Source organism: Belonocnema kinseyi, chromosome 3 (genome assembly GCF_010883055.1).
Source record: "Belonocnema kinseyi isolate 2016_QV_RU_SX_M_011 chromosome 3, B_treatae_v1, whole genome shotgun sequence".
Classification (NCBI taxonomy): domain Eukaryota; kingdom Metazoa; phylum Arthropoda; class Insecta; order Hymenoptera; family Cynipidae; genus Belonocnema; species Belonocnema kinseyi.
In genome coordinates, this window is record NC_046659.1 from 30,751,888 (window position 1) to 30,767,107 (window position 15,220).

At 33.6% G+C, this 15,220-nt stretch overlaps 1 pseudogene; it reads right to left on the minus strand.

Moving 5' to 3' along the window:
- Nucleotides 1-2,002: 2,002 nt before the first annotated feature.
- Nucleotides 2,003-15,220, minus strand: part of LOC117169757 — a 33,897-nt pseudogene continuing 20,679 nt past the window's right edge.

A 15,220-nucleotide genomic window follows, 5' to 3' on the forward strand; every position in this document is an offset into this window, starting at 1 on the left:
AATATTTTTTATTCACACAGTATGTACTTTAAACATTTTATCAAGATTTATTAATAACGGTCTAATAAACATTTATATAAAATAAAATTACATTATTAAAAAAAAAAACAATAAAAATGTTATTTCTGGCATTTCAAATAGCGCGCGAACAGCAACGAATCAGGAACCGAGAGCGACACATGCGTAGAACAGTTCGGGCACTCGTTACGAGCACTGGCGTCAGAACGGGGATATTTCTGATCTGCGCAGTACGAACAAGGAAATGAATTTTTATATACAATTAGGAATCTTGAATTAGCTGACAGGATTTTAAAGCAAAATTTATATTCTCCTATGACAAATAACAAAAATTTACGTCTCAACTGTGCGAAAATTTAAGATTTTTCTTGATACAAAAAGGAAAAAAATACCAATCTAAAGAATCTCTACCTTATGCTAGTATATTTTTTATTCTCCCTGGATAACATGATTAATTTTCTACCAAAAAAGAGAACTTTTACATCAAAATATGCGAATTTTTAACCAAAAAGGGATACATTTTGACCCTAAAGTGAAAAAGTTATGTGTACAGTTAGATATCAAATTTTCACACACAAAAAAAAAAGATTTTCAAATAACGTACTTATATTTTTGACCGAAGAAATTAATTTTTTAATAAAATTATGAATCTTGAATCAATTAAAAGGATTTTTAAGCAAAATTTATATTCCCCTATGACAAATAACCCTTTTCGCAGATAGGTGATCGCGGGGCAGTGAACTTTTCCTTTTTAGAGCGGCTCCTTTTTCATCACCTAATTTTTGACAAGGCACCCAATCAGGATGATCCTTATTTGACAATTTGGCTGGAATGCCTATATGAAACAAACAAATTACAAACGATTGCAATAAATTTAAAATCACAAATAATTCTTTCGATACAATTGTGGTAAACATAACCTCGGAAACATAACCTCACACTCTAAACTCATACATTTCTTACTTACCACTCATAAAATGTTCCTTGCAAATCCGGGCATTTTTTAATTGAATTGCACTTAAAGGCCCAGGACGCAAAACACTTATCCATATTTTCCCTTCTTCTCTTTGACAATATAATAAATTTATTTGTTGATAGATCACTAGGCCCAGCACAAGATTGTCCGCTAAACTTTTGATCTTTCTCAGTTATGTCTATTGGAATCCGAAAAAATCTTGTCCCTGGGTGCACAGCGATGTGTTTCTTACACCCTACTACGAAACAATATTTCATCATTTCTCTTCTTTTATTTTAAACACGTCTCCGAAATATGTCATCCCTATACTAGCTATGTATTTTCCCTTACACGTATACCCCCGCAGGTTCGGCCCTTTACATTTTTTTGGCTTAATAAGAATGCTCTGAAGGGAAATCTATGGTTGTTTCCCGATATTTCCTCAGAGTGCGCTCTGAGTTTGCGGCGGTGCTCATTCTATTTTATGCATGCGCTTGAATTTCTTGGCGTGTGAATGCGCATTAATGTAAACATTGTAAGTGGCGTCAAAGGTATATGTTTGGTGCAGAGGTGTTCGATTATCTCAAAAGAATCGATTTTTGAATCGACTCTGGATCGAAACATGAAAATCGACCACGAAAGAATCGATTTTTTAAGAATCGATTCAAAAAATCGTAAATAATTATTAAATTTATCAGCAATCAAATTATGAACATAATTTATTTGTAAGAAACAAATAAGTTTTAATATTATTTTTTACTATTTATATAAATAAATCATAGAGTAGAGTAGGTAACTCAATAATTCGACTGGAAATTTTTGAAAAATAATATATTAGAAAATCTGTATAAAATTACGCGAATGAAGGACACGCTTTATTATGTTTGAAGTTGTCAATTCTCTACACAGAGTAATGTGTGAAGTAGTAATTAGAAATAAGAAAATTTACAGTACAAATCCGACGTAGAAATTTTAAAAGGAATAAAGTACAGATAATGCATACAGAATTACTTGGCTTGTTTCCACTTGCTAATCTTTAAGAGACAGAGACTTGACAAACAACAATTGTTGCAGGTGTTCAGGAGAAAGTCGGCTCCTGTAGTCTGATAAAATAATACCACCCCTTCAGAATAACCTCTCTGAAGGCACTGACGTTGCAACAATGGCCAAGTATTTTTTGGCAATAACGCTGAGAGTCGGGTAAACTGATTCGACATTTGACCAATAATTGATTGGGTTTTCCCTACGATCCAAAATTGGTTGATCCAAAAAGTGCTTCAAATCCGTTGGTATATCGTCATTCTCTCGCAAAGAATTTGCCTTATTCACAGTCTTAACTTTCAGAAGATCATCGTGAACCGACCACAGGCCGTCATTGGATGCATTCGTCTGGTATAATTTTTGCGCCTATCTTGAAATGCGGTTGAACGCATTTGCACACACGAAGGGCTGATTAAAATGCAGTTTCTTAAACGTGGGAGCGAGGAGAGTCGAAGATGCCATAACCGAATTGTTTTCCACTTGTCCAAATCTCGCTGAGATAGAATTTTGTAGGCGATCAACTGCAGTAATGTCATAATTTCATTGACTAATTGCAACTTGGATGCAGTTAACATTTTAGGTGAATCCGGCATGCTCAATAAAACCGATCCAACTTCAGTCGCGAGTCTTGTAAATCTACGCAACATCTCAAAGATTGAAATCCATCGTGTTTCAATACTTTGGATTAACTTTAGATCAGTGAGCTTTCGCTACGCATCAACAGCAGTGTTTGACTGTTTGAAAAGTTTGACTATTCTTTTAATTTTTGAGCATAACGATGTGACATCTGCGAAATTCAATGTATCCTCAGCGACTAAATTTATCGAATGTGCAAAACAACCAATATGTCTTGAAGAACCAAATGTATCTCTTAATGCTTTTTTTATGTTTAATGCATTATCAGTTACTACAACGACTATTTTATCGTCAGCGATGTGCCAGTCCTCTAAAAATGTCCTCATCCACCCAGCTATGACTTCCGAGGTATGTTGCTCCATTATTTCCGTGATGCCAATCGTGGTGGATTTCAATTCTCCTTCAAATTCGTAATGAATTGTCATACTTAAGTAGCTAACAGTGTTGTGCACATCGGTCCACAAATCCACCCTTACAGAGAAATAAACAACTTTCTCTAATTTTCGTTTTTCACATGCTGATAGGTATTAATATTTCTCCTCTATTTGTCTCGTGGTTGACTTTCTTCCAGGTACATTATATAGTGGAACACTAAATCCTTCATTGTCGACCGACTGGAAAGGCAAGTTGTCTTTGACAATGAAGAACATAATGGCATTAGTGATTTCTCAAGCTTTTTTCCCTCCATCTATAAAGATAAATATTGTAAATTTCAGTTTACAAGTCTAATAAAGTTTGAGGGGGAGGACCAGCAATGGTTTTTTTGGTCTCCGAATCAGAAAACAATTTTTTTTGTTGAACCAGAAGGGCAGTTTATTTATCTCGTTCACTCTCATGATTACAAACAATATAGATTCTCTATCTCTTTCACATCTATGATATTGTGCTTTGTGATTCTGTTACGCTACACCTACGGGCGACACCCTTATTAAAATGGCAATTTATAGCTTTTATAAGCATTATATAATCAATTTTGTTAATTTAAAAATTAAAAATGTTGTGCCCCTACTGGGCACTCATGTTGCGCGCCTGTGCACGCCGCAAAAATTCATCACAGGGTGATTGTAAACATGCTCGCATTGTGTCACACCTTGTGCACGCACTTCAGTTACAATCACAAAATGTGGCCAAACATGGTGAATTTTGGCATGAATTTCATGCGCGCACGAATTGTTTTCTGGGTTAGGCGAGGTTACGTCCGACACCATGAAAAACCAGGGGTGCACAAACCATGTCTGAAAAGTAGCGGTTGCTACCCCAACTGGGGAGAGGGGGTACCAAACAGGTTGGGTGGGTGGGTTTTGGGCTTGAGTAAGATGGACTGGAAAATGTATATTATACTGAAAATAATACTAAACAATTTATGATGTTAAGTAAAATTGAAGAAAAAGCGTTTTTTTTTTTAAATAAGAAAACAGCTTGTTGCTACCCCGGTGGCTGAGGAAGTGTGCGCCCCTGTGAAAAACTGAAAAGTATAGTGTATTACCGCAAACGCTAACAAATAAAATTTTTGTTAGCCGCCAGTAATATTCAAATCATATCTTGAAAAACGCAAGTCATAAGGAGATAGTATGAAAATGCTGTGAGGAAAAGGGTAGACATTCAATATTAAATGCAATTGCGTGATATGCAATTAGAACAAAACCGCATGACATGCGTTATAGTATCTTAAAGCGGATGAAAAAAAATATACGTGCAATAAATGTTTACTATTTAGTAAGTAAGAATTTATTGATCAAATATCAATTAAAATCTTCAGTGAAATGCAAGAGAACACGTTTCGGCGAAGTATTATTATTGCATATTGCATGTCACTGCACTGCTCTCAGGTTGTGCCACCAGCAAACAAAAAGGAGCTGTTTCATTGGTCTTTCTGTTAGTGACCAATTAGTCCGCTATCAGAAAGGACAATCAAAAGGCTTCATCGCGTTTTCGTCTGCAACTGTTATTTAAGTAACTGAATCTGAGCCTGGGATGTGCATCATCTTCAGGGTACTTTCACACCTCTGCCTGCCTAACCGGTGCAGGCAGACAACTGCCCGAGACTGTTCACACCTTGGTTTTTCCGTCTGTGAAAAACCTTAAAATCGCCCGGGAATTTTAAATATTTTTAAATTTCTTAATGAAATAAACCAAGTTTTTATAGTTAAGATGGAAAATTATGTTAATGAGTTTTATTTTTCTAATATAATGTAAAAATAAGAGATAAAATAGCCAGCCCTGACTTGAGTATTTCAAAAATTGTGAAGTGTTCACAGAAAAGTCGTTTTGTCAGTCATTGTGTTTTTTTTATTCTTATCCGGTGTTGATGTCCTGTGTTGCGTAATTAAAGACAATATATTGCTGTTTAGTGAAATAAATAAGTTTTTGTGCTCTTGTACAATGTAAATATTTTTTTAAAGGTAAAATTTCCAATTCGTATAGCAACCGTTAGCTTACAACAACCTAACCTGCAAAATGCAACGTAAATACATATGGCTTGGTTTCAGGCGATATAATTTTGGTTGTACGATATAATTTTGTAACTTTGTGTAAAATTAATGGAATAGAATGGATATTGTACGGAAATATTTTTACAGTGCTCGAATGAGTAAGTTAGAGAAATGGGAAAAATATTAATTATATTACGCCTTTGTATAATAAAACAGGACTTTGTTTCTTCGAAGCCTGAAATCATGTGAATGCGCTGTCATTGACGTCATAACCAATCAAAAGGAAGCAAGCCCCACGAAGGAACACGCGAGGCCCATCTGCTATGGCCCAATAGGTGAAAAGGCAATAAACGTCATAATGATATGTGGTCTTCGACTACCCCTGAAGAGAATGCATTGCAAAGACGGGCGCGTGGGGTCCCACCTACGAAAAATTCCAAGATCTGTGTCATCGTGCCATAAATTAATGTCAGAAAATGGGCACAAGGGGATTATTTTTCCTCCCCTGATCAGATTTGTGCCTATATATACCCACGTCTTGAAGGGTTAAGACAAGTTTATCTCTACCATCGAACCGCTGCCCAACAACTCTCGGGAAGTTTATAAAGAGTTACTTTATATTGTCGAATCTCTCCCCAAGTACTCTCCTGAACTCTTTTTTAAAAAACAAAGTTAAGAATCAGTGAAACCAGGGAACTCAGTAAAATATCATTTACCTCAAAATAAAGAACTCTAACATCAGTTTGACTTAAACTCTGTAAGCCTCTTTAACAATCAAGGAAGCCCTCCTAGAAAAACACACCATCAAACTATTGTATACTTATAGAATAGGAAAGGTAGGGAGATCGACCAACTCTACGAACCGAGTCTCTGACCAGGATTCTCGAACTTCAACAAAGGGCCTTATTCCAAGCAGGAATAAAATCAAAATCTTTGCTATGTTTCTGAAAATATTATTGCCATCCTTTATTTATTTATTTTTTAATATTATCTGACAACTCGGCACTAAGGTCTTTTCTTTTTTTTAAAGGTGGGCACTAAGACGAAGTTTCTCAAAATATTCTGGCAGTTCCATGCTGCATATGTCGAATCAAATAAAAACAAATTCACAGATATCACACATGTAACTTGATTTTAATAAATTATAATTGTATATATTAAACCGTTCAAAATCGATGATTCGATTATCTCAACCTTTCGTTTTGCTTGTTCTTCAATCCATGGTTTCTAATTTTAAACAAAATTAGAATAAAAAAAGGAGGAAGTAGCGTAAGTTTAGCTATAATTATTTTATAGCAAGGTAAGTGGATCTCATCTGAGACGTAACAAGAGCATCAAAACTTATTTATTTCACTTACAGAAATATACTTTCTTTGATTGAGTGACACAGGACATCAACACCGTATAAGAATAAAAAACACACAATGACTGACAAAACGACTTTTCTGTAAACACTTGACAATTTCTGAAATACCCAATTCAGGGCTATGTATTTCATCTCTTATTTTTACATTATATTAGAAAAAAAGTCATTATTAAAATTATCAATTTTAACTACAAAAACTTGGTTTGTTTCATTAAAAAAATTTAAGAATATTTAAAATTCCCGCGCAATTTAAAGATTTTCCACAGGCGGAAAATCCACGGTATGAACAGTCTCAGGCGGACAGAGTTGTGATAGTACCCTTACAGTCTGGACTGTTTAAATCGTAAACTAGATATGGTTTGTTTTGGTGGCACAATTTGAAAAAATGTGATGGGGGAAAACAAAGAGATGATCGAACTGCAAAAGGTAAAAAAAATCGGTTCGTCGATTCATACGGTAAAGAATCGATTCACCAAAAAATCGAATAGAAAAGAATCGATTCAAAAATCGATTTCTTGTTCCGAAAAAATCGATTTTTTCAAGAATCGAACCAGAATCGAACACCCCAACTTTGGTGGCGTCCAAGTTTGTAAGAACATGATAGACTGATGATAGAATAATGGAATAAATAGAATAAAATAGTTAATAGAATAAAAAAAATCAATAGAGTAAAATAAAATTCGTCATAATTGATTCATATTGCTTTGCATAACTGCTTTTCTGGGCATATTCGCTGGGACCCGATGTGGTGTCTGTTTAAAAGCGGGCCAATATCATTCAAAACAGTTTGAAACGTTTGGCTAGTCAGTTGAAAATGTGGTTTAAAATCTTCAAATAGAACCAAATTTGCACATCACATGAACATTCTGTTAATTCAACCAAAATATATTTACAAAAAAAAATCAATTTAAAAAAAGTAATCAATTTAAAGAACGATAGAATGTTTGCTAATCCAAAAATATTAAAACAACATACTTTCGACGCTGATAAGAAGATGCAGTTGATACCAGAAAAAGCTTTGGTTGCTATAGAAGACACAACATATTTTTTTCACAAATAATCTCTTAAATAAATAGAAACTTGGTTAATTAACGGTAACAAACTTTTTGTTCCTTTCACTAAATGCTGGTTGATTGAAACACAATTTCATAGACATAACCAACGTTTCTTTGCATGACAAAGTATCTCAAAAAAGGTTCTTTTGAAGGCCTAATTTTACTACTTACTTACTTAATAAATACTAGCAATAAATATTTTGTAAATACCATGCGGTAATCATTTTTTAAATAGAAGTGCAGATGTGACAGAATACGTCCAGTGTCCCCAACTGAAAGTAATTTCTTTAGATCGAGTTAAAACTTGGCTGAATTACTGTCCTAGTGGACCTAGAATTATACACTAAACAATAGCTCAATTTATTTACTTGTTTCAATATACAGGGGCCTGAAGTTTTCAATTTTTCACGCGTTTCTTACATTCACGCTAGTGTAACTTCTTTTAGGATGAGCCAATTAGTCTTTTGTTATAGTATTTTGTAAAGCTCTTTTCATGTACTTTATGACTATTATAACAATATAATCAAAAAAATTTATATATATATATATATATATTTGAAATCAAAGTTGAAATTCATTTTTTAAACAAATCATATTAAAATTTTTTTTTTCTATTTCAAAAAATAGCTTTTTTATACTCCAAGAAAAAATTCTCAGCCCATTTTTTACCCTACATTATTTCAAACAGTATAAAAATGATATTTTTAAAGTAGAAATTTTTTTATGTATGGTTTTTTCAAAAAAACAATTTCAATTTTGTTTCACCAAAACATGCATTTAATTATGAACTGGTTGTCAATATACAGGGGCCTAAAGTTTCCACGCGTTTCTTCACCTTCACGTTACTTTAACTTCTTTTAGGATGATCCGATTAGACTTCCATTATAGTTTTTGAAAAGCTATTTTCATTTACTTTAAGACTATTATAAGGAAATATTAAAAAAAAAAATTCAATCGTAATTGAAATTGATTTTTTGAAAAAAACCCATATTTATAATTTTTTTTGATTCCAAAAATATATTTTTTATACTCTTTTAAATCATGTAGAATAAAAAGTGGGCCAAAGATGTTTTCTTGGTCAAATTTAATTTTTTGCGCTCGGGTTCTTTAATATATCGTTATAATAGTCCTAAAGTACATGAAAAGAGATCTCCAAAAAACTATAATAGAAGTACAATCCGATCATCCTAAAAGAAGTTACACTTTCGTGAATGTGAAGAAACGCGTGAAAATATGAAAACTTCAGGCCCCTGTATATTGACAAACGGTTGATAAATGTACCTACCCGGTAACAAGCGTTGAATTCGGAAAAATTAAGAATTTGTGTTCCTATGAATACGCGATTTTTCCTCCGTCTAAAAATCCCCCAACGGGAACAGAAAAAATGCAAATCCTATTCCAATCAATCGACTTAGTGAAATTTAACGAAAGCACTTATTTAACCTATTTTTTATTGTGAATTTAAATAATTTTAACTCTAGATAGGCAGAGTTGGATTGGTGAGAATTAAAATTTCAGAATTTACATTTCGCATGAAGGAATTAAAACAACTTATTACACATATTTTGTGAACTTATTAGAAGGAATTAAATAAAATCAAAATAACACCACTTCTAAAGAATGAAAAATATCTCTGTGAGGTGCGTTACCGGTACAATTAGAAGGAATTAAATATATTGAAAACACGTTCTCTTTGGAAGAATAGAAAACTGTGTGGCGGTCGCTATGGAAATAGAAGTGAATAAGTTTAGGAAGTATCCTATTGTTATTGTGGTATTTTAGACAGATGGAAAAATCGCGTATTCAAAATAATACAATTATTTTCACTTTTGCGCTGAAATCTGAAAATATTAATTTTTCTCTATTCTACGCTTATTACCGGGTACGGTTTGGTGGATTCATGTAGGTCCACTAGGACTATATTCCAGCCAAGCTTCAACCCGATCCAAAATAAATTAATTTTAGGCGGGATCACTTGACGTATTCTGCCCCATCTACTAGAAGAAAATATTATTTACGTGCCAACCGGTACGTTTACAATACTTTATACTTACATTGAAAATTATTTAAAATCATATTTACCTGATAATGAATACAAAGGTATAACCTCTTCAAAAAAAATTCACACTCTCAAGATTTTCTCTTTTCTCATCTACCAAAATTCCAGCTACATCTAAATCCTCATTTCCAAAAAGCAAATTTGCGGCACCCAAAAAGATGCCGGATCTAAAATATCATCATTTACATTCGCGCCCATTTCCCCTTCTTTTTAACTCGCTCAGAACTTTCACTCAAACCATAAGACGGAGCATGATATTAGAGCACATTACGAACAAAATCGGTATGAAGCTCTCAAGTATGTTAGCAGCTCCATCAGGCGATGAGAAATTTGAACGGCAAGGTGAGTTGTTGTGCCGCGTAGTGCAGTTAGCATGGATAAGAGTGTGAATATTTTAGGGGTTTCAGGCCAAAAAACCGGGACAGGAAAAATTTTTAGTGTATAGACTTTGTAAATAAGTAGTTACTACTTCAACGGAATTCAATATAATGCAGCATAAATAAATAAAGTTCAAAGAAATTCAATAGAACGCCATGGTACCTAACGTACATTCTAATTTGAAATGAAGATAAGTTCAACGCTTGAACGGAAGCCAGTAAGGATATTTCAACGAAGTTCAATGGCATTCAATAGCTTTTAATGTAATTCAATAGATTTTAATGTGATTAAAAGTAACTTATTGCAATTCAATGGAATTAATTGGAATTCCATAAAATTAAAATAATTCAAAAAATTAAAAACAAAAAACAATTTTTAAACAAATCTAATTATTTTCATGCTTAGAGAGATAGGCAACATCGATCGTAAAATTGTAAAAATTAGTCCTATTTTTCGTACTTTCTGCTTCTGGAGTTTCTCGCAAACAACTCCACAAATTCTACGAAAACTCCCGTCGATTTGCTCGACCACATTTCTCACATGACAACTTTTTCTGAACCTATACCTTTCCCTACCGAAAGAAATCTCTGAGTATATTTTAAAGATTCTCTAGGGTCAGAGAAGCTCAGAGAAATTCTCCGCAGGCACTCAGGTAGATATATTCAAAGATCCAGGTAGTTCTTTTAAATGTTTTAAAGGCTTTAAAATGTCCTGTCGGAAATTGAAATACGATCATAAATAAAAAGCAGAGAGGCTGAAATTGAAATATGAATTCAATCATCATAAATAACAAGCAGAGGGGCTATATCAATAGAGTAGCCGACACTCAAGGATCCTTTGTTAAGCTTTCGGATTAAAATTTAGAAGTAGATTTTTTTTAATTTCATGGTAAACAACCTAAAACATAATAATTCGGAATCTACGGGCTTCCATGATTTCAGATATCTAACTTTTTTTTTAATGCTTAAAATTAGAATTAATACGACGTTTCTCGTAAATGGAATAAGATACGCCAAAAAAGACAACATTTTTTAATTTAACTAGAAAATGGTATATTAGCATATAAGTTATAATTATAGATAAGTATAATGAGAAAATTCATTAAATTAAACAAAGTGTTAATAATTTGATGAGAAATTTAAACAGGGAGATTCGGATTAGCGACGGCCAACTACTGTAAATAACTCTGTCTGCCCGGCACGTGACGAATACAAAAGGAACGTTATATTACCGTCGCACCACTCTTAAAAGGACCCTGAAAAGGACCTAAATCTCTCAGAATATCTCTCAGACTAAATTGTTTCAAATCGACTCTGCTTATAGCCTCAAATAGGCCAGGATATTTCGTTAGAGAAAACTCAGAGATTTCTATCGGTATAGGGTTAGCAATGCTTTCTTTGCGAAAAATGTCATGCTTTACTGCTTGAAAAACACTATGAATTATAATAAAGATTTTTTATTATATATTTTATAAATGATTTCATTTCAATTTTCGCGTGTTTACATACAGCTATATGTGGGTCTTCAACTTAACTCACCTACACGTTTGAAAAAAAAACCATCAGACGGCGCCACGTGCGGGCCAACAGAGAAACTTGGGAGCTCTATTGAACGCTACACTTTAAGAGGGCTGGGAACACCCGTGGGGATTCTGAGTTGAGTGTGCGAGAGAGACAGAAATATGATAAGCACGCCCCAAAGGGTGGAGCTTCTGAGTGGAAAAAAAATTTCGACAGCCAATCACAGTTGGAATATTTTCAGAAAAAAGGGTACACAGTAAAAAAAAGTGTGTAAAAAATTTCCTGCGAGAAAGTAATAATCAGGGGACCGTCAGCCAGGTTCAGGCATTGTCTGGAAAACGGTACCCTTGCAGCGGGTGGTAGTTTGTCGAGCGGACGGATTTTGGCCTCGCGAGACCCTCACATTGTTTGAGATTAGACACAGCGGATATAAATCAGAATCTTGTATAATATTCATTGATTAAATTTTAATATACTGCATTATCCTCGTTATATTATTATGAGTAAATCAAAAAAAAAATTGAAAAAAATCGGTCAATATTTTCAATGTTAGTTGATCGTTAAAGCTTTATTTTTCTAACTCGGTTACCAATCCAGGCATTCCACATAAGTTATAATTATTATCAATGGTTTTACAAACCTATTGTTACATGTCTATTGTTTTGTAAATTTGTGAAATAATCATTACTTTTATTGTTGTTACTATAATACCGTTTTCTATGAAAAAAATGACTCCTAAATGTATAAATCCTTCGATTCAGAATTTCAAGAAATGTGCAAATTCGTTGAACGTCAGGGTTTGAAATTTTGAAAATGCTCCATTTGAATTTTCATCTAATCGAAACGTTTCATTGGGATAATTTCGAAAATAATTTCCGGGCCTATCATTATTATTTCACAATTAGAGAGTAACATTGTAAAAGAAAACAATTTTTTTGTAGTATTTTGAGAAATCACTTTTTTCATAAAAAAATGGTATTATATTAACAATAAACTTAGTCAAAGTTACCCTACTTTTGAAGAATTATTTCTCGGCTCGTAATGGTTATTTTACAAATTTACAACACGGAGTAAAGTGAAGGCAAGTAATTACCAATCTTGACGGAAGTTGCAAAAATTTGCTAAAAATGCTTCTCTGACGTTCAACGGATTTGCACGTTTCGTGAAATTCTGAATCAATTGATATATACTTTTAGGAGTCATTTTTTCATAAAAAATGGTATTATATTAACAATAATCTTTGTCAAAGTTACCCTACTTTGGAGAATTATTGCATTTCATTTTTATGAAAAAAGTGACTCCTAAAAGTATATATCATTCGACTCAGAATTTTAAGAAACGTGCAAATCCGTTGAACGTCAGAGAAGTATTTTTAACAAATTTTGTCACAACTTAATATTTCGTTCATTTCATTAGAGAATCAAAAGAAAATTCAGAAATGAACCTAAGAAGGTTTTCTTGAGATGGGTGCTAGATGTGAAACGCAGTTAGCGTAGGCATTGTGACCTTCGGGGCTTAGGGCCCAGCTGCTGTCCGGCGTGAGGTAAGGGGCATGCAGTGCAGTGAGTACAACAGCATGGGCGTGCCTAAAGATCTCCGTAATATTTGTCCGCCAGGATCGGTAGATGCTGGCCTTAAATTTACTTCATGCACACACTTCGTTAAACTCTGTTTTTTCATATTTATTTAAGAAAAATTGTTTAGATAGGCACATACACTTGTAGATAAAATGTCAATAGATGTTATTAATGTTGTAAATTTGTGAAATAATCATTACGAGCCGAGAAATTAGTCTTCAAAAGTAGGGTAACTTTGACTAAGCTTATTGTTAATTTAAGAAATGTTTGTTGCAATTTCAAAACACTATAGACATAGATCATTCTTTTCTGAATGCAGAAATACCATATAAGTCATATTTTTCATTGTACTTTCGATGAAAATAGAGTTCAACGATGACCTTACAAAAGCTCATGTCCCCAGCCCTCTTAACAGTAAATCAATGGAAAAAGTATCACGAAGGGGGGGGGGGGGTCTCAAGTTCCTGAAAAATGTATCACGTATTTTGTGAAGGGCCCCTTTATATTAGGACATGGTTCCAACGCTCTTAAATAATTTGCAATGCAGGTATAAAGTATTTTAAGCCTAAGCGGAAGGAAAGATATTTGCTAAGAAATCACTGAAAAATCGAATATTGATTGTTTTATTTGAAATACATTAAGGCTGTCGGACTTTAGCTCTAACCTCAAAATTCAATCAGCTCATTTCACCAAATATATGTACAAAAGTCGTACCGCTTGGCACATAAATATTATTTTATTCTAGTAGATAGGGCAGAATACGTCAAGTGTTCCAACCTAAAATTGAGTTTTTTGGATCGGGTTGAAACTTGGCTGGAATATAGTCCTAGTGGACCTACATGAATCTACCAAACCATTGGTTCATTTATCAAACGGTTGTCATTATACAGGCGCCTGAATTTTTCACTTTTTCAAGCGTTTCTTCACATTCACGTTAGTGTAACTTCTTTTAGGATGATCGGATTGGACTTCTATTGTAGTGTTTTGGAGAGCTCTTTTCATGTACCTAAGACTATTATAACGATATATTAAAAAACTCTAGCGTAAAAAACTAAATTTGACCAAGAAAACATTTTTGGTCCATTTTTTATTCTACGTGATTTTAAAGAGTATTAAAAAAGCTATTTAAAAAAAAAAATTTAGACATTTTTGGTACACTTTTTCTTCGAAATTATATAAAGATCATTAAAAAAGATATATTTTTAAATCGATTTTTTAAAAAATATGTTTCTTTTCTTCAAAAAATCAACTTCAATTTTAATTTAAAAAAAAAGTTTAAAAAATATATATATTTATATTCTTCTTTTAATAGTCTTAAATTTCATGAAAGTAGCTTTTAAAAACACTAATAAAAGTCCAATCGGATCATCCTAAAACAAGTTACGCTATCTCGAAGGTGAAGAAACGCGTGGAAAAGTGAAAATTTCAGGCCTCTGTATATTAACAACCGTTTGATAATTAAACCAAAGGTTTGATGGATTAATGTAGGTCCACTAGGACTATATTCTGTCCAAGTTTCGGCCCGATACAAAAAATTAATTTTAGGTTTGAATACTTGACGTATTCTGCCCCATTTACCCATATACAGAAGTAAAAACATTTAAATTAATTTTTGCTTCATATAATTATATTAAATACTTGTTCCTTATGCATACAAATTCTTATATGAGACACAACACATCAAGTGTTCCCATCTAAAAACAACTTTTTTGGATCGGGGTGAAACTTGGCTGGAATATATAGCCCTAGTGGATCGACATTAATTCACCAAAGCATAGTTTCATTTATTAATCACTTTGGACGCGTTTATTCACCTTAAGGCGCTTCCTCAGGCTTGAAAATTAGCCCACGTATTACTCTGATAAGTTTTTCTCCTACAATTCTGAATTGTATGATTTCATATTTCAACCACAGACTAAAAATTCCTAAATGCAGAACTTCTCAGAGCGCTTTTTTTTAAAAATGGCCTGGTTCTTGTTTTATTGCAGTTAATTGAAAATTGATGCATTTTTGCGCCTGGAAAGTAGCAAGCCGCCACCATGTGTGTACTCATGGCGTACATAGTTCGTGGGCCCTCTGGCTGGCTATGGGATAGCGGGTGGTCTAGACCAGCGATTCCCAAACTAGTGCCGCCGGCCGATAAGGCTGACGCCGGCAGGGGGATGCCACCCCGGGCCCAGTCA